This window comes from Enhydra lutris, unplaced genomic scaffold (genome assembly GCF_002288905.1).
Source record: "Enhydra lutris kenyoni isolate GAN:26980312 unplaced genomic scaffold, ASM228890v2 scaffoldscaffold24, whole genome shotgun sequence".
NCBI classification, from domain to species: domain Eukaryota; kingdom Metazoa; phylum Chordata; class Mammalia; order Carnivora; family Mustelidae; genus Enhydra; species Enhydra lutris.
Window position 1 is genome coordinate 31,368,163 of NW_019154108.1, and position 27,214 is coordinate 31,395,376.

Genomic DNA, 27,214 nt, shown 5'->3' on the forward strand with positions numbered 1-27,214 from the left:
CTTCCAATCAAACCATTCTGAGCACCGCCTTCCTTTCCCTCTCCCCTGCCACTGCTCAGTACATTTACTATGTATTCTTATGTTGTAGTATAAATGTATACTATGTAAAGATCCTTACTAAAGATTTACTCCTGCTCCTCCTCAACACATAACAGTCAGGTTTCCACTCTCACCTCCTACAGAGCCTGGTTTTTGACCTCTGCTCTCTTCTCAGCTCTCCTCCTCCTCCACCTCCATGTAGCACCTGCTGCCACTAATCAGTCCTCTAACTTGGTTTTCTGAGCAGGGCTCCATCCAGGTACCTCCTACTGCCTTTCTGTGGGCTGCCTGGTCTGACCTCTTCCTCCAATGAAGGTTTTCCCCAGGTTCTAAGGAGCCCAGGACTTCCATCTGAAACACTGTTCCTGAGTGATTTCAGCACACTCTGACCCAGGATGCCCTGACCCCCAGGTCCTTCCCTGCAGCTGCAGCCTCGCTCCTGACCAACAAATACAAACTTCTGTCTGCTGGATTTCAGCACCTGGAGATGGCAATCCTGCTTTCTTTTAGGCCATGCTCAGGGCACACGTGGCCTCTGCACCTGTCCTATCTTTAGCATGTCCTAGGGCCACCTCACTGCACTGGCTCCCAACTCTGTCCTTCAGTGAGCCAGGCTTCCTTCCAACACGAGACCTTCACATGCTGTCCTCACTTCCTAAGAAAAAAGTCTTCCCCTCCCCTCTGCTTCACTTGGCCAACAGGTGTTGTGAGTTGCCATGTCCTCCCAGATTCACACACTGAAGTCCTAACCCCAATACCGCAGAATGACCTCATTAGGAAGTAGGGTCAAAACCGAGGAATTTCTTCAGATGAGCTCCTATGCCTGGTGTCCTGATATAAAGGGGAAGCTTGGACACACACACAGGGAGAATGCCTGTGTGAGCATGAAGGCAAAGATGGGGGTGATGTGTCTAAAACCCAGAAATGCCAAAGACTGCCCACAATCACTAGAAGCTAGGAGAGAGAATGGAAGAGATTCTCCTCGAAAGCCTCAGAAGAAACATCTTGATCTCAGACTTCTAGTTTCCAGACTATGAGAAAATAAATTTCTGCCGTTTAAGCCACCAGTCTGTGGCACTTCATATGGCAGACCCTTGGAAACTGACATACCTAGTCGTCATTCAATCTTAGCTCAAATGTCACCTACTCAAGGAAGGCCTCCCCGTCTCCCTCAAAATGAACTAGTCCCCACCTCCCTCACTTACATGGTCTCACTCTACTCTTCCTTTGTGGCATTTATCTTATTTATCTGTGTGATTAATTATACTGGCACTGATCTCCTCTAGTCTATAAAACAGACTATGTCCAGTCTGTTTCTCTCTGGCCTTGAGGTCCTGGCCCCAATCTGAAGTTAGCTCAATCATCTATGTATGTACTTATTTACTGTTTGCTTCTTCCTCCAATGAGCATGACCCTGGCCTGAAGGATGGCGCCAGGTGTGTGGCCGGTGTGCAGTAAGCTTGCCCTTCCATAGACAACTAACCCCAGAACCCAGGCCTGCTCTGCCCACTGCTGACTGTGTCCCCAGCGTACAGTCACACAGAAGGCAACTGGGAGTTCTCCAGGCTGAATAAATGACTGAAGGAGCCTATTTAATATGGCGGGCAGTTCATTATAAGGATGCTGTAATCACTTAAAAACAATGAAAGTTTGAGGACTCTTTATTAAAGGAAATCTCATTAAGCACTAATACATTCTTCATCAACTCATTTCTGGTTTCTAGCTGATATTTAATATTTAAGAATGTTTGCCAACAAAAGAACTCAAAAGGCACAGCTCTTAGCTATGACTGAACTCAAAATGATTTAAATTCGTGGACTGAAGATAAAACTTTTCAAAACTTTCAACAAAACCAAAAGACAACTGACAGAATGGGAGAAGATATTCTAAAATGACATATCAGATAAAGGGCTAGTATCCAAAGTCTATTAAGAACTTATCAAACTCAACACCCAAAGAACAAATAATCTAATCAAGAAATGGGCAGAAGACATAAACAGACATTTCTGCAAAGAAGACATCCAAATGGCAAACAGACACATGAAAAAGTGCTCAACATCACTCAGCATCGGAGAAATACAAATCAAAACCATAATGAGATACCACCTCACGCCAGTCAGAATAGCTAAAATTAACAAGCCAGGAAACGACAGATGTTGGCAAGAACCTGGAAAGAGAGGAACCCTCCTAACACTGTTGGTGGGAATGCAAACTGGTGCAGCCACTCTGGAAAACAGTATGGGGTTTCCTCAAAAAGTTGAAAATAGAGCTACCCTACGACCCAGCAATCACACTACCGGGTATTTACCCTAAAGATACAAATGTAGTGATCCAAAGGGGGCACATGCACCTGAATGTTTATAGCAGCAATGTCCACAATAGCCAAACTATGGAAAGAACCTAGATGTCCATCAACAGATGAATGGATAAAGAAGATGTCATGTATATATACAATGGAATTCTATGCAGCCATCAAAAGAAATGAAATCTTGGCATTTGCAACAACATGGATACAACTAGAGGGTATTATGCTGAGCGAAATAAGTCAATCAGAGAAAGACAATTATCATATGATCTCTCTGATATGAGGAATTTGAGAGGCATGGTGGGGAGTTGTGGGGGGTAGGGAAGGAAAAAATGAAACAAGATGGGATCGGGAGGAAGACAAACCATAAGAGACTCTTAATCTCACGAAATAAACTGAGTGTTGCTGGGGGGTAAGGGGGTAGGGCTAGGGTGGTTGGGTTATGGACATTGGGGAGGGTATGTGCTATGGTAAGTGCTGTGAAATGTGTAAGACTGATAATTCACAGACCTGTACCCCTGGGGCAAATAATACATTATATGTTAATTAAAAAAAAAAAAACACAAGAAACTTTTCAAAACTTTCTTCATTAAGTTTTCTGCTCTGAAATAGCAAAATGGAGAAGGGCTAAATGTTTTTTTTCTAGATATTGCCGATGTAATGCTAGCAAGCATTTTTAAGAAAAATTTTTAAAGATTTATTTATTTATTTATTTAGAGAGCAAACAGGCAGAGGGACAGAGGGACAGAGACGCGTGGAGCCCGACATGGGGCTCAATATGAGATCATGACCTGAGCTGAAATCAAGAATTGGATGCTTAACCGACTGAGCCAACCAAGTACCCCGCAACACTGAGAAATTTTTTAAAAATTATTTTTACCGGGGCACCTGGGTGGCTCAGGGGTTTAAGCCTCTGCCTTCGGCCCAGGTCATGATCTCAGGGTCCTGGGATCGAGCCCTGCATCGGGCTCTCTGCTCAGCGGGGAGCCTGCTTCCCCCTCTCTCTGCCTGCCTCTCTGCCTACTTGTGATCTCGCTCTCTGTCAAATAAATCAATAAAATCTTTAAAAAATATTATTTTTACCCATTATCCTAAGTTTCTAACAGAATAGGGACTTTGCTTTTTTTACGTGTTTCTTATGGTCTTTGCCCAAAGCACATACATTTCATGTAGTTGTAATAATATATGGCCATGACTATGAGAAAAAATGATAAGCCAATTCAAAACTATATTTGGAAGAAAAACAGTATCACACAAACTAAGAGATATTGTCCCAAGTGCTATTGTTTGCATGTCATCTTCAATCAGAAAATCTCTCAAAAGAGTTCCTTTTACACAGGAATCTTTAGGAATTGCAGAAAAGCACTTATTGGGGGGAAAAAGATACCCTATCATTAATTATCTGAGCAGACAAGGTAACTGGACACCAAACAGAACCCTGGCTTTCAAGGGATTAGATGTCAATTTATTTAATACTTGCTTACTTGGATTTTGACATTTCTTCTTCCCTCATTCCTAAAGTAAAAATTCTTGACCTCAGAAAGGGTCCTGACACTGTTTTCCAAAATACACCATAACCAGAAAAACATGACTTGAAGTATAAAATGTATTTTTAACAAGAGTTAGAATCTCAGGAAAATAAACATACTACTTATCTAAAAGGTTTCAAGGCTAAAAACAAGTTAACAACTAAATAAGAAATCTCTTAGAAGTCTTTCCAGCAACAACAAAAACCCACCAAAACACAGAACACAAGCAGTGACTCAGGATAAGGCTGTCACTAAAGTAACATAAAGAAACTCTAAAATGTTTGTAGTTCTCATAAAAGATAGCACTGGGGATGTTGTGGAAGTTTGTGGGAGAAAATAAGGATCATTGGAACACCTTCTGTTACCTTCAGTGGACAGCAACGATAAAAACACTGTACAATGAACGTTTCAGAGATCTTTCCACTCTTGTGGACGTGCTAATAGCACCCCACTGGGCACGCCCTTGCTTCAGAAAAAAAACTTAACAAAAGTAGAAGTTTTATCTCTTTTCATTCAATATGCTACCATGAAAAATTTTACTTAAACTCTTAAGATTGGCTTATCCAACACACGTAATAGCTTGAAATTCTACTGTTTAGAAGATGGTTTGTTCCATCTGTGTGTGTAAACACCACACATGTGTGTAGGGACCTGCTCTGTGCCATTCATGCCTGTGCTGTGGCCAGCCTGTGTCACCCGGGCTGGGGGTGGGGGTCACTGGGATTTCCTCTCCAGCTGAGATCAAACTGTACCACAGGCCCTTCTCTGTACTGCACATACATCACTCAGCGGCGAGGGGGGATGCTCAAAGAAAGAATGCTGTGACTGTTTGGGGTAAGTCTACAAAGCTAAACCACAAAGTAGGAATGGTCTTCAATGAAACAACTGGTAGGAAATGCCAACTTGATCCTCACATTCAGGGAGACCAACTTTGCAAATCCACCCAAACCATGAACTCCTTAAAGTTCCTTAATCAATATTCAAAGTCCAAGCAGCCAAGGCCCCAGGAGAGTCCCTATTGGAACCCAGGATCATTGACTGGAACAATCAGATGATAAAGGGTCCGCAGCGCCACTTCTCTGCTATTGTGACCTCTGAACCCCACTCCCACCTAATACATTAGGACAAAAGCTGTTTCCATTCTTTTTTTTTTTTTTTAAGATTTTATTTATTTGGGGTGCCTGGGTGGCTCAGTGGGTTAAAGCCTCTGCCTTCAGCTCAGGTCATGATCTCAGGGTCCTGGGATCGAGCCCCACATCGGGCTCTCTGCTCAGCAGGGAGCCTGCTTTCCTTCCTCTCTCTGCCTGCCTCTCTGCCTACTTGTGATCTCTGTCTCTGTCAAATAAATACATAAAATCTTAAAAAAAAAAAAAGATTTTATGTATTTATTTGACAAAGAGAGAGAGACAGCAAGAGAGGGAACACAAGCAGGGGAAATGGGGGAGGGGGAAACAGGCTCCCCACTGAGCAGGGAGCCCAATGCAGGGCTCGATCTCAGAACCCTGGCATCATGACCTGAGCCGAAGGCAGAGATTTAATGACAGAGCCACCCAGGCACCCCAGCTCTTTCCATTCTCAAGGACATCATTATTTTGAACAGGAAGATGTTCAAAATAAAAGCAACATGATATTTATAAATAATAAAGCAAATCAGGCCATCAACAAACTGAGAAGGCAGCTGGCTAAATGGGAGAAGATATTTGCAAATCATACATCTGATTAGGGGCTAATATTCAAAATATATAAAGAACTCACATAACTCAATCGAAAAAAAATCTGATTTTTAAAATGGGCAGACAACCTGAAGAGCCATTTTTCCGAAGGAGACATATAGACGGCCAACATACACATGAAAAGAGGCTCAACATCATTGATCATCAGGGAAATGCAAATCAAAACCGCAGTGAGATCTCACCTCATGACTGTCAGAATGGCTAAAATCAGCAACATAAAAAACAACAGGTGTTGGTGAGGATGTGGAGAAAGGGTAACCCTCCGGCACTGTTGCTGGGAATGCAGACTGGTGCAACCGGTGTGGACAACGGGGTGGAGGGTCCCCAACAAATGAAAAGGAGAGTTACCCTATGATCCAGCAATGCTACTTCTGGATATTTATTGGAAGAAAAGGAAAACACTAACTTGAAAAGATATCTCCAGCCCCATGGTTACTGCAGCATTACTGACAACAGTCAGGATGTGGAAGTAGCCCAGGTGTCTGCCGATGGCTGAATGAATGAAGATGTGAGTGTGTGTGTGTGTTTTGTGAGTGTGCGTGTACCATATCCCTATTCAACCATAAAAAAGGATGAAGCCTTGCCATTTGCAACAACACAGATGGACCCTGAGGGTGTTAGGATAACTGAAGTAAGTCAGACAGCGAGGAGAGAAACATGAGTGCCATAGGATCACCCTTATTTGTGGAATTGAAAACAAAAAAAAAAACACCCCAAACTCACAGGTACAGAGAACAGGCAGGTAGTTGCCAGAGCTGGGGGAGGTAGAGAGTAGGAGAAATGTAGTTGTTGTTTTTAGTTTAAAGGAATTGAATTTTTAAAAAACAAGATTGAACTTTTTTTTTTTTTAAAGATTTTATTTATTTATTTATTTGACAGAGAGAGATCATAAGTAAGCAGAGAGGCAGGCAGAGAGAGGAGGAAGCAGGCTCCCCACTGAGAAGAGAGCCCGATGTGGGGCTCGATCCCAGGACCCTGAGATCATGACCTGAGCCGAAGGCAGAGGCTTTAACCCACTGAGCCACCCAGGCGCCCCGAACTTTTTTTTTTTTTAAACAAGATTGAACTTTTTAAAAAAGACCAATGTAGTATTTATAAGTAATTACTTAGTTCAGGAAACTCTTATGCCTGACACTATTCAGTATTTTGACCTAGGAGTGTCAGAATAACGGGAGAAAAAAATACTCTGATGGGTTTACTTTACTCTCAACTGGTAAAGAAATGTCCAGATGCTCTGGCTACGATCAAGACAGCCACTCAGAAGGATGACAAACCACACGAAAATAAGGTTTGTAATTCAGGTATTCAAACAAGTATTTTAAAAATGTGCCTGTCTCAACAAGCAAGGTTTTAAGGTGTGAGAGGGTAACAAAAACCAGCTTTTGGTTTCCGATTTCCGATTAACCTGACCTCAGGGAAGAGAAACTCGATAACTCCACATCTCTGAACTGAATCGTCAGCATCTGTGGTGATTTTTCCCCACTTGAAACCCTTCACTGAAAACATCTCAACCGCACACTTGGTGTGTGTGCAGAGTTATGCACTCATTCGTCACCTGGCCCTTCCCAGAAATGTCTGCAAGGACATAGGCCACCGGCCAGAGGACTTGAAGGGCCTTCACACCCCGCCCAACTTCCCATGGAGGAATCCTCTTCAACAACTAATCCTCTACTATAGGGAAGCTAGATTAACTCCAAATACTCTCTCTCAAAACTCTTTAAGTAAACATGGTGTTTCAAATAACCTGCAGCTATTTTCAACTCCCTTCTGGCAGAGGAATTTTCTTTCTAGGCTTTTCTAGGTCACCTGACTGGCCCTGGGTATGCCAAGATTGCCTTGAGTCACTCTGCTTCAAAGGAAGCGCAACCTAAGACGGTCTCAAAACAGTTCCAACATCAAAGTCCATGCAGCTTCCTCTACCACTGGGATCCACAGGCCGAGTCTACACAAGCTCAGGGAACTTCAAAGAGCTGGCCCCCAGCCAGCCACATTTGTGCTCAGCTGCCTCCTATCCTAGTCAATCCTCCTCGAGGAAGAAATGCAGGCATTCTTTACAGGAGAGATCCACACTTGGCCTTCCTATCACCTGCGTGGGTAAGTCTTAGTGTTTTCAGACCTTTTCAGTGTAGTTCTAAAGGACATAGTAGGTGCTCAGCAAACATTTCCTTACTGCAAAAATACCTGAATCAGGCAGCTGCTCCATGGGCACGCTGTTCCCCTTCTGCCTCTGATGTTCTCCCAGCACTCACACTAGAGGACCCAGCCCCTCGCTCTGTGCCATCAGCATCAGGAAAACGTGGAGAAGAAACACTAAAGGAACATGAGCATCAGCTCCAGTGTTGGAGCTGGAGAGGTCTCCCCACAGCTGAGAGGCAGGGACTCCACGGGTGACAGCACACACAGCAGATGAAGCCTAAACATGGCCTACCGAGCTGCCCTCTGCAGGGTTTTCATATTTTCTCATGGGGCAGAACACACTAGAACATCATGGTGCTCTTTTTGAAGTATCACACTGAGTTTGCATGACATGGCATAAAACAGGATCTATTCAATTCTATAATACAAATTAGGAATCACTTCACTGCAGAAAGTGTTACTATATATATATATACTCCCCCCCTCCAAGAAATTTATTTCTTCGGGGCACCTGGGTGGCTCAGTCAGTGAAGTGTCTGCCTTTGGCTCAGGTCATGATCTCGGAGTCCTGGGATCAAGCCCAGCATCAGGCTCCCTGCTCAGTGGGGAGTCTGTTTCTCCCTCTCCCTCCTTGTGCTCTGTCTCTCTCAAATAAAAAAATAAAAAAATATTTTTTTAAAAAAAGAACAAAAATAAAAGCAATTATTGAAACACTTCCCTTTAAAAACTCAACCAAGGGCCTATATCACACACAAAAAACAAGTTTATGAATTTTATATGATCATTTAAAAGTCTGGCATTAACAATAACATAATTTAACTGTTCATTTGTCTTTCCACGTAATGTTTACTAACAAAAGGTAAGAAAAGATATGAATAATTTGGGACATCTGGGTGGCTCAGTGGGTTAAAGCCTCTGCCTTCAGCTCAGGGTCCTGGGATTGAGCCCCACATCGGGCTCTCTGCTCAGCAGGGAGCCTGCTTCCTCCTCTCTCTCTGCCTACCTCTCTGCCTACTTGTGATCTCTCTCTGTCAAATAAATAAATAAAATCTTAAAAAAATATATATGAATAATTTATAAAAGAAAAACTCAAAACTGGGCAAATCCTATCCAGTTAATCTATTTTTCAGGAAACTTGGAAGAGACCACGTTTATTGGACACAGCAGAGACACACCCAGGCAGCATGTGGGACATCAGAGCACCACAGAAGCTGATTTAAGAATGAAACCATGACATAGTCAGGGAGGCTGAAACAGGGAAGACGGCTCCACATGCAGCCCCTAACTCTGCCCCTGCCAATCCTCTCCAAAGAAGCAGATCCAGCCCCACACAGGCCTTGGAGAGCCATGGCAACCCCCCTTAACTCAGGAAGAAGGGAGACCCCAGGTCCCACATCCCCTTCCAGGGCACCTGCTAGGTCAGTCCCCTTTTCACTCTTACTCCCTCATAAGTGTCCAGTGCAGTTTTCTGGAGGCTACATGATAAGCAACATTGTAGCAGACTAAGCAAACAGAAAAATCCAGCTCTTTCTAGTGAGCCAGACAGTAAAGAAATCTGTAAATAGTGTAAAACCGTGCCACTGTTCTCTTCTTTTTATTTGGAAAAATAGTTATTGTTTTCACAAAATGTGGTATTTATCTTAACATGTAATAGGTTTATTTTTTAAATGAATTAATGACTATTTTAAAATTTTTTCTTATTTTTTTTTATTTTTTTTTAAATATTTTATTTATTTGACAGAGATCACAAGTAGGCAGAGAGGCAGGCAGAGAGAGAGGGGGAAGCAGGCTCCCTGCTGAGCAGAGAGCCAGATGCAGGGCTTGATCCCAGGACCCTGGGATCATGACCTGAGCTGAAGACAGAGGCTTAACCCACTAAGCTACCCAGGCGCCCCTAAAATTCTTTTTTTTAAAGATTTTTAAATTTATTCATTTGAGACAGACAGACAGACACAGACAACACAAGCAGTGGGGAGCTGGAGAGGGAGAAGCAGACTCTCCGATGAACAGGGAGCCTGATGTGGGGCTCAATCCCAGGACCCCAAGATCATGACCTGAGCTGAGGGTGTATGCCTAACCAACTGAGCCACCCAGGAGTCCCCTAAAATTCTGTTTTAATTCCTACCATGGTAAAGATTGAGAGCTGTAACTCACATAAACAAAAGCTCCTTGAGGTCCTCAACCAATGTAAAGAGTGTAAAAGGTTCTACAGATCAAAGAGTCTGGGCACTGCGGCTCAGCTGGCCGGAAATATCTAGGCAAAGACCGAGAACAAGGAAAACCCCAAGCAGCTCACCTCGCTACAATGCCAGGGTGGGCTAATCCATTTATACTTACTGCCTTATGCTCTAATAATTATTTTGTTTTGAAGATCCTGGAACTCTCGTTAATCGGGACTAGGTCAATCCCATTTAATCAATGTAACACACCAACTGGTTACTTAAATTCTGGGATCCTTTATCCTCTGTTTTGGGGAAGGGAGGAATATTGTGTTGCCAGACATTTAGTCCTGAGTGAAGCGTCCCCAATTCCAGCTAAACTACCTGGAGTGGTCATAGAGAGTTTCTCAGTGTCAGATATCCTGAAAACACCCTGAAGGGATCTTTAGTTTGTCCATGTGGCAAACCATTCACATCTGCCCTCAATATTGTTTTTAAAAGAAAGTCATTTTTTTCTTTGTTACAAAGCAATAAAATGAAAACTTTTTTCTTCCACCCCTTGTGCTCCTGAGCACATACCCCCAATTTAGAATATAAATTACAGAAATGTACTTTTGTACCAAAAAATTCATTAAATTCAAAAACACACAAATTAGAAATTTGTTAACAGGACAATGTAAATAATAAATTATTGTTTTAGTTATTTATTTAGTTATTTAGTTATTATTTCAAAAACTGCTTCACTATAACATTTTTATTTATTATTTATATATTGACATAGTAAGGACAGTGTTATATATATGTATGTGTGTGTATATATATATGCATTTTTTAAAAAATCTCTGGTACTGGGGCACCTCCTGGCTGGCTCAGTCAGTACAGCATCCAGCCCTTGCTGTCAGGTCGTGAGTTCAAGGCTCACGTTGGGTGTAGAGCTTACTTAAAAAAACAAACCAACAAACAAAAAACCAGGGTTGTCTGGGGAGCTCAGTCAGTTAAGTGTCTACCCACTGATCTCAGCTCAGGTCTTAATCTCGGGGTTGTGAGTTTGAGCCCCAAGTTGGCCACATAGAGCCTACTTAAAAAACAAAACAAAACAAAACACAACCCTGGTCCTAATTTCAGTTTATTTAGGTACCAGTGGTTGTCACCATGGGGAAGAAAAATCTCAAAGATAATATGTGGATCCAAACAGAAGAAGTACATCTTTAGCTGCAATACCAAATCACAACACTTGCTTTCCGATGTACCAATGAGTTGTTAGAGGTCTGTCTTCATGTACTGCACATTTAAAATGTCAATAAGTTCCAAGTGCTGACTTTAATAGCTAATAATCTCAAGGTACGATATGCTCAGGGTGAAATCAATCACTAATAAGAGGCACACATCTAATAAGCTGAAGAACTAGGGTTCAAAGCCAAAAAAATATGATTCAAAGTCAGGCCATAACCCTTGTTGCTCGAAGTGTGACACACAACCAGCTACATCTGCTAGGAGCTTATTACAAATGCAGAGTCCCAGGCCCCAGGCCAGACGTACTGACTCTGATTCTGCTTTTGAACTAAATCCTCGGATGATCTGTGTACCTACTAAAATTGAGAAGCACTGCTCTAGAACACATACATATTTTTAAAAATTGCCTGAATGCTTAGTATCCAAGAACATCTGACTACAGATGCTCCCTAGAGAGTTCAACTTCATATAGTCCGATATCTAGACATTCTTACAAACCTGAAATGACTTCTATTTGAAAGAGTCAGAGACCTAAAATGATCTGTTTCTCTAGATGGCTGGTTTTTTTTTTTTTACCACAATAGCTGACCAGAGAGGTACAGGTAGTCTGCATTTGTTGGGCCTTCTAGGGAAAAGCTTCCACAAAATCATGATTTACTTTCACTGTAGTCTCTTATATTGCACATCGATGTAAGAAATAGCTATTCTAAAACCACCAAGAGCCCCCCTAAAATATGAACCCCTCAAAGACACGAGCCAGATCTCAGTTATTCTGTCTCACTGGGGAACAAGTATAGCACCCCAGCACATAGTAGTGATGCAATTTATTTGTTACATGGATACATGAAAGAATGAACACAGCTCTCATCTCAACTCCCTTTTTTGTATGGATGTTTTGATAAACACCATGTGTATACTTTCACACCCTCATGACAACCCTTTAAAGTACAGACTCAGGGAGGGAAAGTAACTTACCCAACATTACATACCTGATTAGAGATTGGATGTAAATTCAGGTCTGACTTCACAGCCCATGGGCTACACCACTGGTTCTGAAAAAAGGTGAAAATCAGAATCATCTGAGGAACTTGTAAAAACTGTTCCGTACTTTCGGAGCACATCTTTCTGTCCTGTTCTGACTTTTAGAACCTACGTTCAATCGATCACAGCCCACACTGAGTACAGACACTAACAAAGGACCCTAACCAGGTAACGAGTGAGTCACAACCATACTGCAGGAGGCAGAGGAAGGAAATGGTCCTAATAAACTCAATTACACTGTTTTGACTGAATACTGTAAGACTAAAGAAAAAGGAACTACATAAAGATTATGTGTTTTTCATAGGGGTATAGGCTGGTCATTCTGAAACTGCTTGATGCCCCAGGTTTCTCAGTGTGGGCACTACTGGCATTTTGGACCATTTAATTCTAGTGTGGGGGCCGTCCTGGGCACATCTCTGGTCTGTCCTCACTAGATGCCATTAGCACTCCCCCACCTGAGTTGTGACAATGGACTATGTCTCTAGACAATGCCAAATGGCCTTTGGGGACAAACCGACCTCCAGTTAGAGTCATTGCTTTTTGTGTCTACAAGATTTGAACAAACAAGTAAATGTATTATAGATAACAGGAGACAAGTCTCTCACTGCTGGAGAAACAAGTGACCAGTAAGATGGGCGATTTTAGAAAGAACCCTGTCCTATGGGATTCGAGTCAGAGGTATGTAGATACTGAAACGAATGTGTGCAGCTGAGTCTGCACGCGTATGTGCGTTAACTAGCTCCGTCCAGCCAGACAGACCTACGAGCAAAGACACTCAAACAGCAGGGGGCACATCCAGCATCCTGATCTTGGTTTCTACATGCCACTCTCCAGTACAGGAAACCCTTGGAGTTCTAGAGCCATTGCAGAAAAAAACAGAAGATGAGCTTGGAATATTTTGTGATGCGTCAAAGTATAAATGTGCTAAAAAAAAAAATGTGGAAAGAAGTCAAAAGCTAATTCAAAGGAGTTCACCATGGCCACGGTTGCAACCATCTGAGTGGAAAAAAAATTAATGATGGTACTGGATGAAAGCCCACAGTGTCCAGTAAACACTCCTGAGGCCACACTGACATAAATAAGTAAATGAGGGGAAAGAGGCAGTTCTTCCTTACAGTCGCTTTCCAATTATTAATGTGGAGGGTAAAAATAAACAAGCAAGTACCATAGTGATCCTTGTTGCAGGCAAGAGTCACAGCATTTTGATGAGAATCAGGATATTTACAAAGTCATCAAGCTACAGATGCTGTTGACTATAAGAATCACTACTATGGTATCCTGGTATCTGCCTAATGGTAAGGTTTGTTGAGAAATAGGGTAGTCGCAAAGTACCTCCTCACAAGATACTTAATTACAAAGGAACAAATAGTAACTTTACAGAGGGAAACAATCCTGGGTGGACACCATAAGAAATCAAAGTTACCATCACCAGTAATAAGACTTGACATCATCTACCCTTTATAGGATCTACTAACAAGTATACAACTCCTGTGGTATTTCTGCCCCAATGCATAACCTCAGTCTAATACGAGAAAACATCAGATATACCCAAATTGAGAGACATTTACCAAAAAAAAAAAAAAAAAAAAAAAAGGCTCTTCAAAATTGCCAACACCATGGAAGATAAAGACTGAGGAGCTACATCACACACTGAAAAAGACTGGGCAAACAAGACAACTGAGCGCAATGTGGGTTCCTAGATCAGATTCTGAGCCACAAAAATGATATAAATGGGAAAACTGGCAGAATTTAAATAAGGCTTATAGATCAGTTAATAGTATTATGACAATGTTCATTTCCTCGTTTTAATAATCGTGCTATCGTTACATAGGGTAACATGAAGAGAAGCTAAGTGAAGGGTCAAGGGGACCTCTCTAAGTTTGTTTTTTAAGATTCTATTTATTTATTTTATGGGGGGGTGAATGGGGACAGGGTAGGGGGCAGAGGGAAAGGGAGAATCTCAGGAAGACTCCTCACAGAGCGAGCGCACATCCTGACCCCGGGCTCCATCCCTGGACCCTGAGATCGCGACCTGAGCTAAAATCAAAAGTCAGGCACTCAATGGACTGAGCCACCCAGGCGTCCCTGTTTTTTGAAGGTTTAAAATTATTTCAAAATAAACACTTGGGAACAGAGACCAGGGCATTTACATTTTTCAACATCTCAAGTGGGGCACCTGGGGGATCAGTCATTAAGCATTTGCCTTCGGCTCAAATCATGATCCTGGGGTCCTGGGATCGAGTCCCACATTAGGTTACCTGCTCAAAGGGAAGCCTGCTTCTCCCTCTCCAGCTCCCCCAACCTTGTATTCCCTCTCTCACTATCTCTCTCTGTCATAAAGAAATAAAATCTTTAAAAATAAACAAACAGACATCTCAAGTGATTCTGGTGAAGTCGCCCGGCAGGAGTTTGGAAGCCTGCACCAGCAATCAGAGTCTAGAGAAAAGAGTGATGGACGAAATACGAACCCCTGACTGACAGCCAGCTATAGGACAGGTCCTCTACTGGGGAGCCAGGGTGAGAAAGACAAGACGGGTCCTTGTCTTCCGAGCTGTTACTCTGCCGGCTCTCCTCATCATCAGAGTCCCTTCCCCTCGTGGTGTGTCACCGGCCCCCACCACGGTGCGGGTGCAGCTGGCATGTGTCTACCCAGAAGCACAGCTAGCACACCGTCCAGGTTCGCCATATTCTGGCACCGTGATCCTCCACACTGCCCACTTCCAGAGCCATGGCTGTACTTCCACTGAGCCTTGTGCAAGCACATGTACGAGTCTATCTGCAGAATTAACAGCTCTGTGCGTGCTTGTGGCTGAGCCACTGTGTCTTGTAACTCCTGCACAGTCTGTCTCTCAACAATCAATCTACAAAGTGGAAAAAATAAGGTTTCTATACAACACTTGGTCCGTGTGCATACCCTTGGTCTCTGTTGCAGCTGTGTCTAAGTCTTTTCAATTATTTTCTTAAGATAAATGTTTATGCTTGGAATTCCTGGGTCAGAGGCTATGAACATATTTACGGTGCTTAAGCTGTCCTCTGCATCCTTCAACCTGACAAGGAATGGGCCTCCTCTTCTTTAAAAAAAAAAAAAAAAAACAAAGAAAATATCAGTTTAAAAGACATGAAATTATTCTCCTGCCATATTTTAACTGGCATTTTTAGTTAACAGTATTCTTCCACTAATCTAATTGCTGTACGGACACACATCTTTCCTAAAGGCTGGTCCAGGCATAATCTTACCTATTTCAGTAAAGCCTTTACATGGGACAGACTTTGACATTCTTTCTGAAAAAGTCCCTTGGAAAACTTTTATCTTCTCTGATAATATTTTTAATTTCTCCAATGGATATTAGTTTCTGCAAATCTGTACAGATCCTCTATGCTGATGTTTAACATACTTTCAATTGTTGCCATTATCATTTATGTCCAGTGAGTCTGGCCCGTCAGAGAAATAAGGAATTTATGTAATTCCATATAAACCGTTTTCTTTGTTCTGTCAAATTCCATGGAAAACCAAGTCAGACAAATGGGAAATGCCCTAAGAGAGGAACACATAGAAAGTTGTAAAACTACAACAAAGGAAACATAGAGAGAATTTCTCCATTTACAAAGTTATAAAGAGAAAAATTCAGTTCCTTTGCATTAACCTGCAAATTTGCAGTATTTCTTCTTCCCTCACCGGACAAAGATGCTTTCAACTGTAATGCAGACAAGACAATATCCCACCAGACATCAATCTCCTCCTTTTGCCATGCTATTGGAGTCCTCCAGATACCTGCCATTCCCAAATTACTACACTAGTTAGAGAAAATGTTCCTTTGTGGTGCAGATGATTGGAATGACCCTTGAGTAGTAAAGAGAAATTCACACACCTGCAAGGAGGAATTAAATTTAGAAGCTAAATCTAAAGAGATGAGAAAAATCGTTGCAAAATAACATTATTATACTTATTTGCAATGTGCATTTTATCTTAAATGATCTGCAATGTACAAGTATTTTATTCTTGATTATCTCATGATATGAACACATACGGTAACGAGACCATGATGGAAAAGATTAAGAAAAGCTAAAAATTCTCCATGTCAGGCTCAGAAGGAAATGAGACAATTCCTTGTCTGCTCATGTAGTACTTCCTTTCAAGATGGGGCAAGGTTCTAACTCAACAGAAAAGAAAGAAAAGCTGTTTTTCTAAATGTTAATTATTGAAGTCCCCACCTCAAGATTTCCTTTAATCAAATATTTTTACTTGATAAAATAGTCTTATTTCATGTGTACGTGTTGGATACATAAACCCACACAAATATATATAAAGGTACTCACTCAAAAATCTGTTCCTGTCTACTCTTTCCAAAATAGGAACATCTTTTGTGTCCCTTCCAAAATCTAGAATTAAAGAGTGTCAAAGTAGTATTCTGCCTTTGAACCAAAACCAAAGGTACAATGATCTGTAAAAATACTTGAGCACAACAACTGAAAATACTGTGTTGCTAATTTTACAAGCTCAAATTATACCCCAATGTCAGCTGCCTCTGCCAATAAATCCACAACGGAGCCGCAAATGCAGCTCCTCCCTCACCACTGTAAGGAGAACTTCAGAAAGAAAAGACAGAAGCTCTTGTCTGAACCTCCTGTTCCTTCCTTAAAATCCGTGGATGTGAACAATGGGAATGGTTCTGCATCAATGGTGCTAAAAGGTATGGAGCAGTTCCCTGTCATGGGACACAGCAGGCCTGTGAGTGTTCTCGAAGTAACGTGAGTTCAAACCAGCTTTCCTGTATAGCACACTCTCCTGCTGCTATTCTAGAAGGCCACACAGCCCCCTCTTCACACTCAGGAAAGCTGCACTTCCCCCAGAAGGGCTCAAGCATCCCTGAGTAGTTCGGACAGGAGAGTGTTGCCCTCTCTTTGGAAAACATAGGTGCTTTCTCTGGAACAAACAGCCTTCTTAGACTGCTAGGAAGGCCAAGGCAGTCTGCATTCCCTCGCATGGGAATATCGTCCCAGAAGTTATTTTAAGTAAATACTGTCTGCTCTCTTTCTGGTGACGAACGCAGTGCATGCATACTGAAGAAAGACTGGACGGCACAGAAAAGTATGAACACAGATAAAATAATCACCCACAATCCCAAGGCCGGGATGCTCTCTCAACATCCCAGTGCCTGTATTTCCAGGCCTGTTTATGTGCCCATGTTCCTCTTTTTACAACAGAGGTGGGATTGTGCTCCTGTTTCCTCCCCCACTTAATAGGACAACCCAGTTCTCAAGTTAAGCTTCATAAATATAAATTGGAACGGCTGCATAATATTCCATCATGGTGATACCTCATAATTTATTCAAAAATTCTCCTGATAACCATTTAGATTGCTTCTGATTTTTACAATTAAGAAACCTCAGTGAATTACCTTCATACATGACTTTTTCATGTGTACTGTCATTTCCTTAAGACTCCCAGCAGTGGAGTCTTGATGCATATGATAAAAGTCATTCTCTTGAAGTGTTCTGTACTCCACAAGCAAGGCATGAATGTTCATTCTGACAAACCGTCAACAGCATGAAGTTTTTGTCAAATGTTTATTTAAAAATGTTTATCTTTGTGCTTCTCCATTTTCTTAAACTTCACCTGAAGTCCTTGATCCTCTCCCATTACCTGCCAGCCTTCAAAATGAGTTGGTTCCTTAGCAACCTCTAAATGTGATCCATGAGGACTGAGATCTAGTTCTCTTGTTAACCAGTGTCTGGGGCCCAGCTCACACCTTCTCCCCACTTTCTGGCTGCCCTTTATTGCTGGCAGAGACATGGGGACCACCTCAGAAAGCATGGGGAGCAGCTCCACAGCTGGGGCTGGGTAGAGGGGAGCGATCTTTGGAGTGAGGAGGAGCACACCAATACACTCGTCCATCGATCACCCACGGTACATGGTGCTTTAGCCACAGTGAACTCTCAACAAGTGTTTGTTTAACTCATGAAAGTTGGAAAACACTGCAAACATGAACGTATTAATAGGCACTTCAGCTGAGGGTGGCAATGAGTAGGAATATCACGGTCATTCTGGTAACAGTGGTTAGACCCAAACCATTTATTTAGAACACTGTTAAGTTCCTTGGTATTTGTTCACTATTTATTTTAGGCTTTAACTCTGTGTTTGTGTAACAGTGTAAACTTAGGAATGTGCACCACAAAGCACTCTATGATATTTAAAGATGGTGACCTTTAGGGTGAAAGCTACTGGCGAAAAGGACTAAGGGAGTGAGGACCAAGACTCTTTTCCAATGGCACAGATGTTTCAAAAAACTACCCACGGACTTGTGGATGTAGCTTCCACTTCTCAATTCTCATCTTCTAAAAAGCCATGTGAACTCTGACTACCCTGGGCCCTCCAGCAGATCAATGTGTAAGACTTCCTAACAATGCCCCCATTGTTTACAGTTGTTCCCACACCATCCTTCAAGAAAGTTTTTGGTTCACCCTGATTTTCAGGGACTCTAGTCCATCCGACTGTGTCTTTCCTTGCTCTTCTCATTCCCCACATACCCAGCTGGGACTTCAGAGGGCCACACATCTGACTCGTACCTTCTAGCTTCATCTCCAGTCCCTCCTCCTGGAGCTCTGCAACCCGTTCCACTGGCCTCCTTTGGGTTCCTCTCTGGCTGTGCCCCTTTTAGCAGCATTTCTGGGCTGTGCCTTTGGGCTGGACCACACCACCCTCTCTTTTTCACTGAGCTCCTGCTCTTTTTCTTCAAAGCCTAGCCCTAAGACACTTGTCAGAGAAGACATTTAGGACCTCCCCAACCAGCTTCCGGCCCCAGTCCTAGTTAGTTTGCACGACTGTAGCCAGAAACTCATAGACTAGGGGGCTCAAACAACAAAAACTTACTTCTCACATTCTGGAGTCTGGGCAGTCCCAGATCCAGGTACCAGCATGCCAGAAAGGGGTTGTGGTGAGAGCCCCCTTCTTGGTTTCCTCAAAAGGACAGCTGATGAAACACGATCTCTCCCATCTCTTCTTACTAGAGCACTAATCCCACCATGAGGACGCCACCCTCAAGAACTACGTACCTCTTAAGGACCCCATCTTAAATGCCATCACACTGGGGATTAGAGTTTCAACAATGAATCTGAGGGGACACAAATTTGTGGTCCATAATATCCCCTATTAGAGGGAATCACACTTGCACATGTCTTTCAAGACACAGATTACAGGTGTCATTTATATGTGTGTGGGTGATTAACTGATGGTCTACCTCCCCTATGATGTAAGGGCAAGGATGATGTCTGTTGGGGCTCAGACCTTACTCCCAGTTCTTAGTATTTCTGCATCAACAACTATAAAAGGCACTTTAGGGATGCTATTAATTCCTAACAAACTGGGATTGAGACACTATTTTTTTAATTATTTTATTTTTTGACAGAGAAAGGGAGTGTGTGTGTGAGCCAAGGGAAGGGGGAAGGGCAGGAGAGAGACAGAATCTTAAGCAGGCTCCATGCTCGATACAGAGCCCGACATGGGGCTCAATCTCATGACCCTGAGATCTGAGCTGAAATCAAGTGTTAGATGCTTAACTGACTAAGCCACCCAGGAGCCCCGCGGTATTATTATTCTTACTTTAGAGATGAGATCACAAGCTCAGAGAGGTAAAGCCATGAGCTGAGGGCCAGAGTCCAAAGAAGCAGAGAGGGCAGACCCAGGCCTCTGACTCCAGGGGCCACACTGTCTCTCTCTCCTTGCTGCTTTTATGGTATCTCCAAGTACTTATTTTAATCTGTGTGCACGTAAAGTATTTCAAACATAAGAAAGAAAAGAGAAAGATATAATGAGTGCCCATGCCCTCATATCCCAGCTTTATAAACATCTTTAAATTCTGTCTTATCTGCCCCCCCCACCATATTAAGTAGATTTCCCTGCCGAACATTCTGCAATCCTCTTCCCTTTCTTCATGCCAAAGATGTGACTGCTATCCTGAATCCGGGGTTTTCACTTGCAAGTATTTCTTGGGCTGTTGCTCCATATGTATCCATACACAACAGGGTACCGTCATGCAAGTCCTCAACTTCCTGTAAATGCCATCACATCACGTGCAGTGCTCCCAAGTGTTGGCTCACTGCTGCTTCTGCAATCCCTGCTCTCTCACAGCTCTGCTTCCTCCTTCTAACTGCTAAGGCTTAATCCATAGTGTGGAGATGTTAAAGTTCACTCACATACTCGCTTTTGATGGACACTGAGGAGTTCTGGTATTTTACAACTGCTGACAGTGCTGCAATGAACCTCTTTCTGCCTCTGGTACATGTAGGCAATTCCCCAGGGCTCCGGTGACCTTGAACAATGCAGGTCTGAACTGCACACGTCTGCTCCTACACAGATGTTACAGGACATGACTGTGTATGTTCTCTTCCTTGTGATTTTCCTAATGCTTCCTGTATTATACGAATGCAGTACACAATACATACAACAGACAGGATATGTACTCATTGACAAGGTATCAGTAAGGCTTCCCAGTCAACAGTAGGCTCTTCGTAGTGAAGTTTGGAGTAAAAAGTTACATAGAAACTTTTGATTGCCTGGGAAGTTGGTGCTCCTAATCCTTGCATTACTCACTAAGAAGTAAAATTGTTCATGTACACAGAGAAATCCATGTACAGAAAGAGCCAATCTGCTCACCAACATGCGGGTACTCCTTTCATTTTAATTGATTAAAGATTAAAGATACAACAGATTATATACTCTGGAAGCTGAGTCTTTTCTGGTCCCACAAACACTGATCAACCAAACCTCTCCCCGTACACACAAAGCAAGAGAGTAAGGCTTATGAAATAAAATGAGTATCCAAACCAAGAAATTTATTAAACATTTGTTCTGTGTCAGACATGATCCCAAGAATTCCATTCATTCACTCATTCATTCATTCCAGTAGGCTCTAAAGAACCCCAGTCCACAGGCCCTGCTGGCTCAGGTCTTGGCTATACTCTCGTGGTCCTTTTTTTTTTTCTTCTTAAGATTTTATTTATTTATTTGACAGAGAGAGAGAGAGATCACAAGTAGGCAGAGGGGCAGGGGGAAGCAGGCCCCCTGCTAAGCAGAGAGCCCGAGGTGGGGCTCGATCCCAGGACCCTGGGATCATGACCTGAGCAGAAGGCAAAGGCTTAACCCACTGAGCCACAAAGGCGCCCCACTCTCATGGTCTTTTAAAGACACTAATTTTGTGCTACTTTAATGAAAACATAAAAGCCTGACACAAGAGCAACTGATTATACACACCGATCTTGGCCAAGAAATGTGTTAGTATTTTGTTGTCTCCACCCCAAGTACACTCAAATTGTGACTGGTATTTTTCTTCAAGTTTTAAAATTGACTAGTTTTTAAGTTCGATGTGAATAATGGCTTTCTTAATGCTACGTGAGGCCTATGACGAACACACTTCCAGTAAATATTTACATTCAAAAATATTTCTCTTTTATTAGTACCTGTGATTTAAAACAAACAAACAGCATCTTAGGAGTGAGGCATCCCTTCTGTTGGAAAATTACAAGGGTATCTGTACTTATGTCGGTTACTAAAGGCTCAGAGCCTTAGAATTTAAGAAAATTTGCAAAATGCAAAGAGTTCATGTTGTTCTCTTTTTAAATGAAAATTATAATTACACTAAGCAACTCATTTCTTGACAAAAGAAAGGTCTGAGTCTTCACTAAACCATGGGCATGAGAATTTATTAGCCTTGGTTTCCCATGGAAACAACATTCATCTTTTATTGGTAAATATACTTAATCAGTTTGATGCTAAATACAAAAGCTTATGAATTATGCAAGTGCTTAACATTATGTGAATGAACAATGTAAGCATTTGAAAAATGTGATCTTAGGGAAAGCACATCTGAAAATTATCCTCAAGATGTTCTTTCTGTATATGTTACTAATGAAGAATTTCAGTGTATTAGAAACCATCCAAACAGAGCCAATCAGTAGCCAGGTAATAATCTGTGATTTTCTTCTACGGGAAATTCTACTTACTGATTTCACTGTTATAAGTTTATTAAAACACACACACACACACACACACACACACACACACACACACACACACACAAAAACTACTAAAAACATCACATGGCCCCTATGCACAGATGACATAGAAACTTATGAAGCAGCCTGTATTTTTTATTTCTATTTTTTAAATTTTTTTTGAGAGCGAGAGAGACAGAGCCCATGTGTGCATGAGCTGGGGCGGTGGGATGCACAGGGAGAGAGAGAGAATCTTAAGCAGGCTCTGCCCAGCGTGACTCGGGGCTCAATCTCATGGCCCTGAGATCGTGACCTGAGCTGAAATCAGGAGTCGGATGGTCAACTGAGGCACCCATGTGCCCCTGGCATTCCATATTTTTAAAAAAAATCACAAATACACAAAGCTATAGGTTGATTTTAATTTTTATTTATTAGGTCTTTTTCATAACAAAATAATAGATGCTTCTTGAAACAAATTAAACAATCTAATGATAAACAAAAAAAGAAACAACAAGGTTTCCAGATCCCACTCCAGGAGACAACGCATACCCCATGCACATTCACAGACAGAGAAACCTCTCATATGTAACAAACATGTATATACGTTGTATGTGTGTGTATATATCCCTACATTCCTCATATGGAGACATATGATATAAACACACATGCGCAGGGTTTTATTTTATTTTTGATCAGATAATACATACTACTTCGCAACTTGCCTTTTCCACTAATATCCTGCTACACCTTTTCTCACAACACAGAGAGTTCACAGTCTCTGTGATGCCCACAACTTTACTCCCTTCTCCTGACGGATGTTCAGATTCTTCCCGAATGAATGCTTGCCACCCTAAACCCTTCCCTGTGGGCCTCCCTTTCATTAACCTACTCTGCATCCAACACTCCGGGAGCGCTAGGAAGGACAGAAGAGCTCCTTCTTAATCCCAATTTTACGGGTAAAGCTACACCTCACTGTCCCCCATTTGAATATATTTAACATACTGCCTAGATAAATCTGCATGGAAAGACACTAATATGTTACATGGTATGAGAAGTCTATTAGTTACAAGAAAGATACACAAGACAGAGAACCATGAACCCCAGACTCTATTTCCAGTTTCAGGTGAGCCACCAATGTGACACTGAAAAGCTGCATAACTATTTGGAGGGCCATTTCCTCCCCTAAATAATGAGCTGCGTGAACTAGATAATTTCTAGTCCCTTCACACTAAAATCAATGATCCTATATTGTTCAATGAATGCGGGCTTTATGACAGTCCAAAGAGGGTATTTACTAAAAGAAACTTTGTGTAACTCCCACAAAGATTTACTATCAAATGAACAGTGGAAACAATATTAAAAGAACACATATCTTAACAACTCAAGAAAGCAAACTTTTTTAAGTATTTAAGTATTTCCATAAGAACATTATAATTACCTATTTATAACTTATATGCTAATCACAATTATAATGGTCATTTTATTGAAGCAGTAAGTAAAAAATCTCACATTATTATATATGTTTGGCTCAGTTCCAATTATTACAGATCTTGAAAATAAAAATTTTTTTTAAAATGTAGTTAGTGTTGAATGGCTACTGGGAACCTGCCTGTATTTCCACCTCAGCCATTCAGTTTCTAGACTAAGTTTCTCCACTTAAAAACACTCAGAAGGGGCGCCAGGGTGGCTCAGTGGGTTAAGCCACTGCCTTCGGCTCAGGTCATGATCTCAGGGTCCTGGGATCGAGTCCCGCATCGGGCTCTCTGCTCAGCAGGGAGCCTGCTTCCCTCTCTCTCTCTCTCTGCCTGCCTCTCTGCCTACTTGTGATCTCTCTCTGTCAAATAAATAAATAAAATCTTTAAAAAAAAAAACAAAACACTCAGAAGTACCCCCAAAGCTTTAGGATTCACTCACTCATTAAATGATCTTTATCAAGCACGTCCAGGGTGCTGAGCAGACACTGTGCTGTTCCAGGGCCACAACTATGGGAAAGACCCATGCCCCCCTGGGGTGGCCCCCCACCACTGGGACGGCACACACCTACAGTTCTGCACCCCAGACTGTTTTCTAATTCAAACTGGTTCCTCCCTCACTGGACTTGATTCAATTAAATTTCAACATACTTCTGTTAAAAGATTTGTGTGTCATTTTTTAAGATTTTTTTTTTTTTTTTTTTTGGACAGAGAGTAAGAGAGGGAATGTAAGCAGGGAAGTGGGAGAGGGAGAAGCAGGCTTCCCACTGAGCAGGGAGCCCGATGTGGGGCTCGAGCCCAGGACCTTGGGATCATGACCTGAGCCAAAGGCAGACGCCCAATGACTAAGCCACCCAGCAGCCCCTCATGTGTCATTTTTTACAAATATTCTGCTTTTTTTTTTTTTTTTCTTTTTTGAGAGAGAGAGAGTGTGAGCAAGCGAGAGCATAGAGAGAAGCAGGGAGAAAGATAATCCTGAGCAGCCTTCATGCCCAGTGTGGAGCCCATCCGGGGCTTGATCTCACAACTCTGGGATCATGACCCGAGCCACAATCAGGAGTCCCACCCTCAACCGACTGAGCCACCCAGGCACCCCTCTGCTTCATTCTTTTATTTATTTAAGATTTTATTTGACAGAGCGAAAGAAGGAACACAAGCTAGGGGAGTGGGACAGGGAGAAGCAGGCTTCCCACCCATCAGGGAGCCCGACACGGGGCTCGATCCCAGGACCCTGAGACCATGACCTGAGCCAAAGGCAAACGATTACCGACTGAGCCCCCCAGGGGCCTCTCTGCTGCATTCTCAAACACAGAAAGGAAAGTTAGTGTTTACTTCAACCAGCAAGAGAGGCTTGGCTCACTGTACATTTATAGGAAAGGGTGACAAGAATTACTTCACACCCATGAGTACCTTTAGTTCATGAGTGAAATGAAAATGTACCTGCATCTTAATTTGCATGATGTTTGTCCCCCTAAAAAACATATAAAACAGAATGAAATACAAAACAAACCCCAAAACACTGCATGGATCCCATTTCTGAGGCCATGTTCTCCTGTGAGAGAAAGCAGTGAAGACAAAGCCAGCACTGACAAGAGATGAGGCTGTGCCTGGGGGGTAGGGGTGTGCAGAGGGAGGGGGAAAACGGCCAGCCTGGAAAAAGACCCCCACTGGCCCCTCTGCCCCACCCACGTCCTCCTGCTTAAGGGGAGGAATGGGTGGGCTAGCAGAGCACGGACCCACTGAGGTAAACATGAGTTTCCTTGGATAACTCCCACCAGTCCTCATGCTGGTCTGGTTCCTGGGGGGCCCACTCCTTGAAGAAGGCACTGCATTATCATAAACCCAACAGGGGACCCTGAAGTGACAATTCAAAGAGAAAAAAAGTAACTTTGTGCTACAAGTGCAAAGATATTTCTGGAAATATGCCAACTACACCTGCCTCTAATAGTTACTACCATGAGCCCGTGTGTCAATTAGTAATATTAGGCTGACTCAAGAGCAGTCTCTGCAGCAGGGAAGCAAGATAAAACACTTTAAGCCCCACCCCCCTCCACCCACACCAGGAAGTAATAATCCAGGGGCACCTGGGTGGCTCAGTCCAGTAAGCAATCAACTTGTTTCAGCTCTGGTCATGATTTCAGGGTCTTAAGAAGGAGCCCCATGTCAGGTTCCGTGCTGCGTGGGGAGTCAGCTATGGGATTCTATCTCCCTCTGCCCCTGGTTGCACGCATGCATTCTCTTTCTCTTCCTCTTTAATTAATAATAATGATGATGATGATGATGATAACAATGAATCTTGGAACACTGAAAAAATAAAATAAAATTTAACAAAAGAAAGAAATCCAAAAAAATTTACTTTCAAACATTTAATCTTAGAAAAGAGTATGTAAACTGTTATTTAGTTTTTCTTTAAATAGGAAGGGATTTCAAGACTGAGGTTATTTAAATGTCTTGATTTTTCTTAGTTTTAAAAGATGCAGACTCCTGGCACTCCCCCCTTTTAAGCATGGGGACAAAAAAAGGTTTCTGTAAAAGTTTAAAGAAACCATATTGGAAGAAAATGTCCTTAAAACAGAAAATGGTCAATTCCCATCCAACTGTATGGAAAAGTCTACCTGAACATAAAACTTACCCCCTTGTTTCTTCCTAAGTATCTGGTAGCATGACTCATTAGAAATTACATTGCGAATTCTATCTTAGAGGTTACAATGCATATGCTACACTTAATATCCTTCAGGTAAAGAGAAAAACAAATACAAAAAAGAATAAAGTAGTTTTTTAAACAAGTTTCTAGGAATAAAATTAAGAGTTTATAGAGCAAGGAGTTACTTAGCTTTAATTATATCAAGACAAATATAGGCATTTCCTGAGGTTTAAGGAAAAAAATCCACTTCATGAAGGAACATCATTAACGGCTGTCCTAAATTGTAAATCTACAACCTTTGAGGGCATAAGTGAATGAAACTCCACTGCCCCCCGCCCCAGATTACTCATAGTAATATAGCTGGCAATGAGTCTGAAGGTTATCAGAGATTTCTGATCACTTATTCATACGTTTTCTTCAAGCATTCTTTCTTATATAATAACAAGCCCCAGTGACATGGAAATTCTTTTTGTCTGACAGCGGGGGTGTAGGAATAGAATTCAGATGAAAAACTTATTTCACGTTGCAGAGCTGACAAATGTGAAAAATATGCCAGACTCTGCAAGCTACAATTTCTGTAATTAGAAAAACAGGAACCTTTTCAATGGTGCTGCCCAAATCTGAGGTTATTCAAATAAAAGAACTGTTTTTCTTACAGAGTAATTTTATTTTTATTTATGACTTTTTCTTACTGGAAAATTATTGTTCCTATTAATTGAATAATTTCTCTGCATCAAGCTTTAAATGGCAAAAAACAAGAGTACTTGGGGTGCTTAGGTGGCTCAGTCGGTTATGCGTCCAATCTTGGTTTCGGCTCAGCTCATGATCTTGGGGTCATGGGACTGAGCCACATGTTGGGCTCCACGCTTAGCTCAGAGTCTACTTGGGATTCTGTCTTCCTCTCCCTCTGCCCCTCCCACTCATGCTCTCTAA

At 42.1% G+C, this 27,214-nt stretch overlaps 1 protein-coding gene across 4 annotated transcripts in view; it reads right to left on the reverse strand.

Annotated features, from left to right (window-relative positions):
• The window catches only part of LOC111150740 (dispatched RND transporter family member 1), a 181,786-nt gene that overhangs the window by 90,195 nt on the left and 64,377 nt on the right, over positions 1–27,214 (reverse strand). For 2 of the 4 annotated variants that reach the window (XM_022508318.1, XM_022508316.1), the window contains one exon: positions 12,124–12,186. The gene's annotated coding sequence lies outside the window, so the exon portion shown is untranslated. Of the gene's footprint in view, positions 1–12,123; positions 12,187–27,214 lie in introns of those variants that run through there. The other 2 variants (XM_022508317.1, XM_022508315.1) reach the window with 1 other exon arrangement.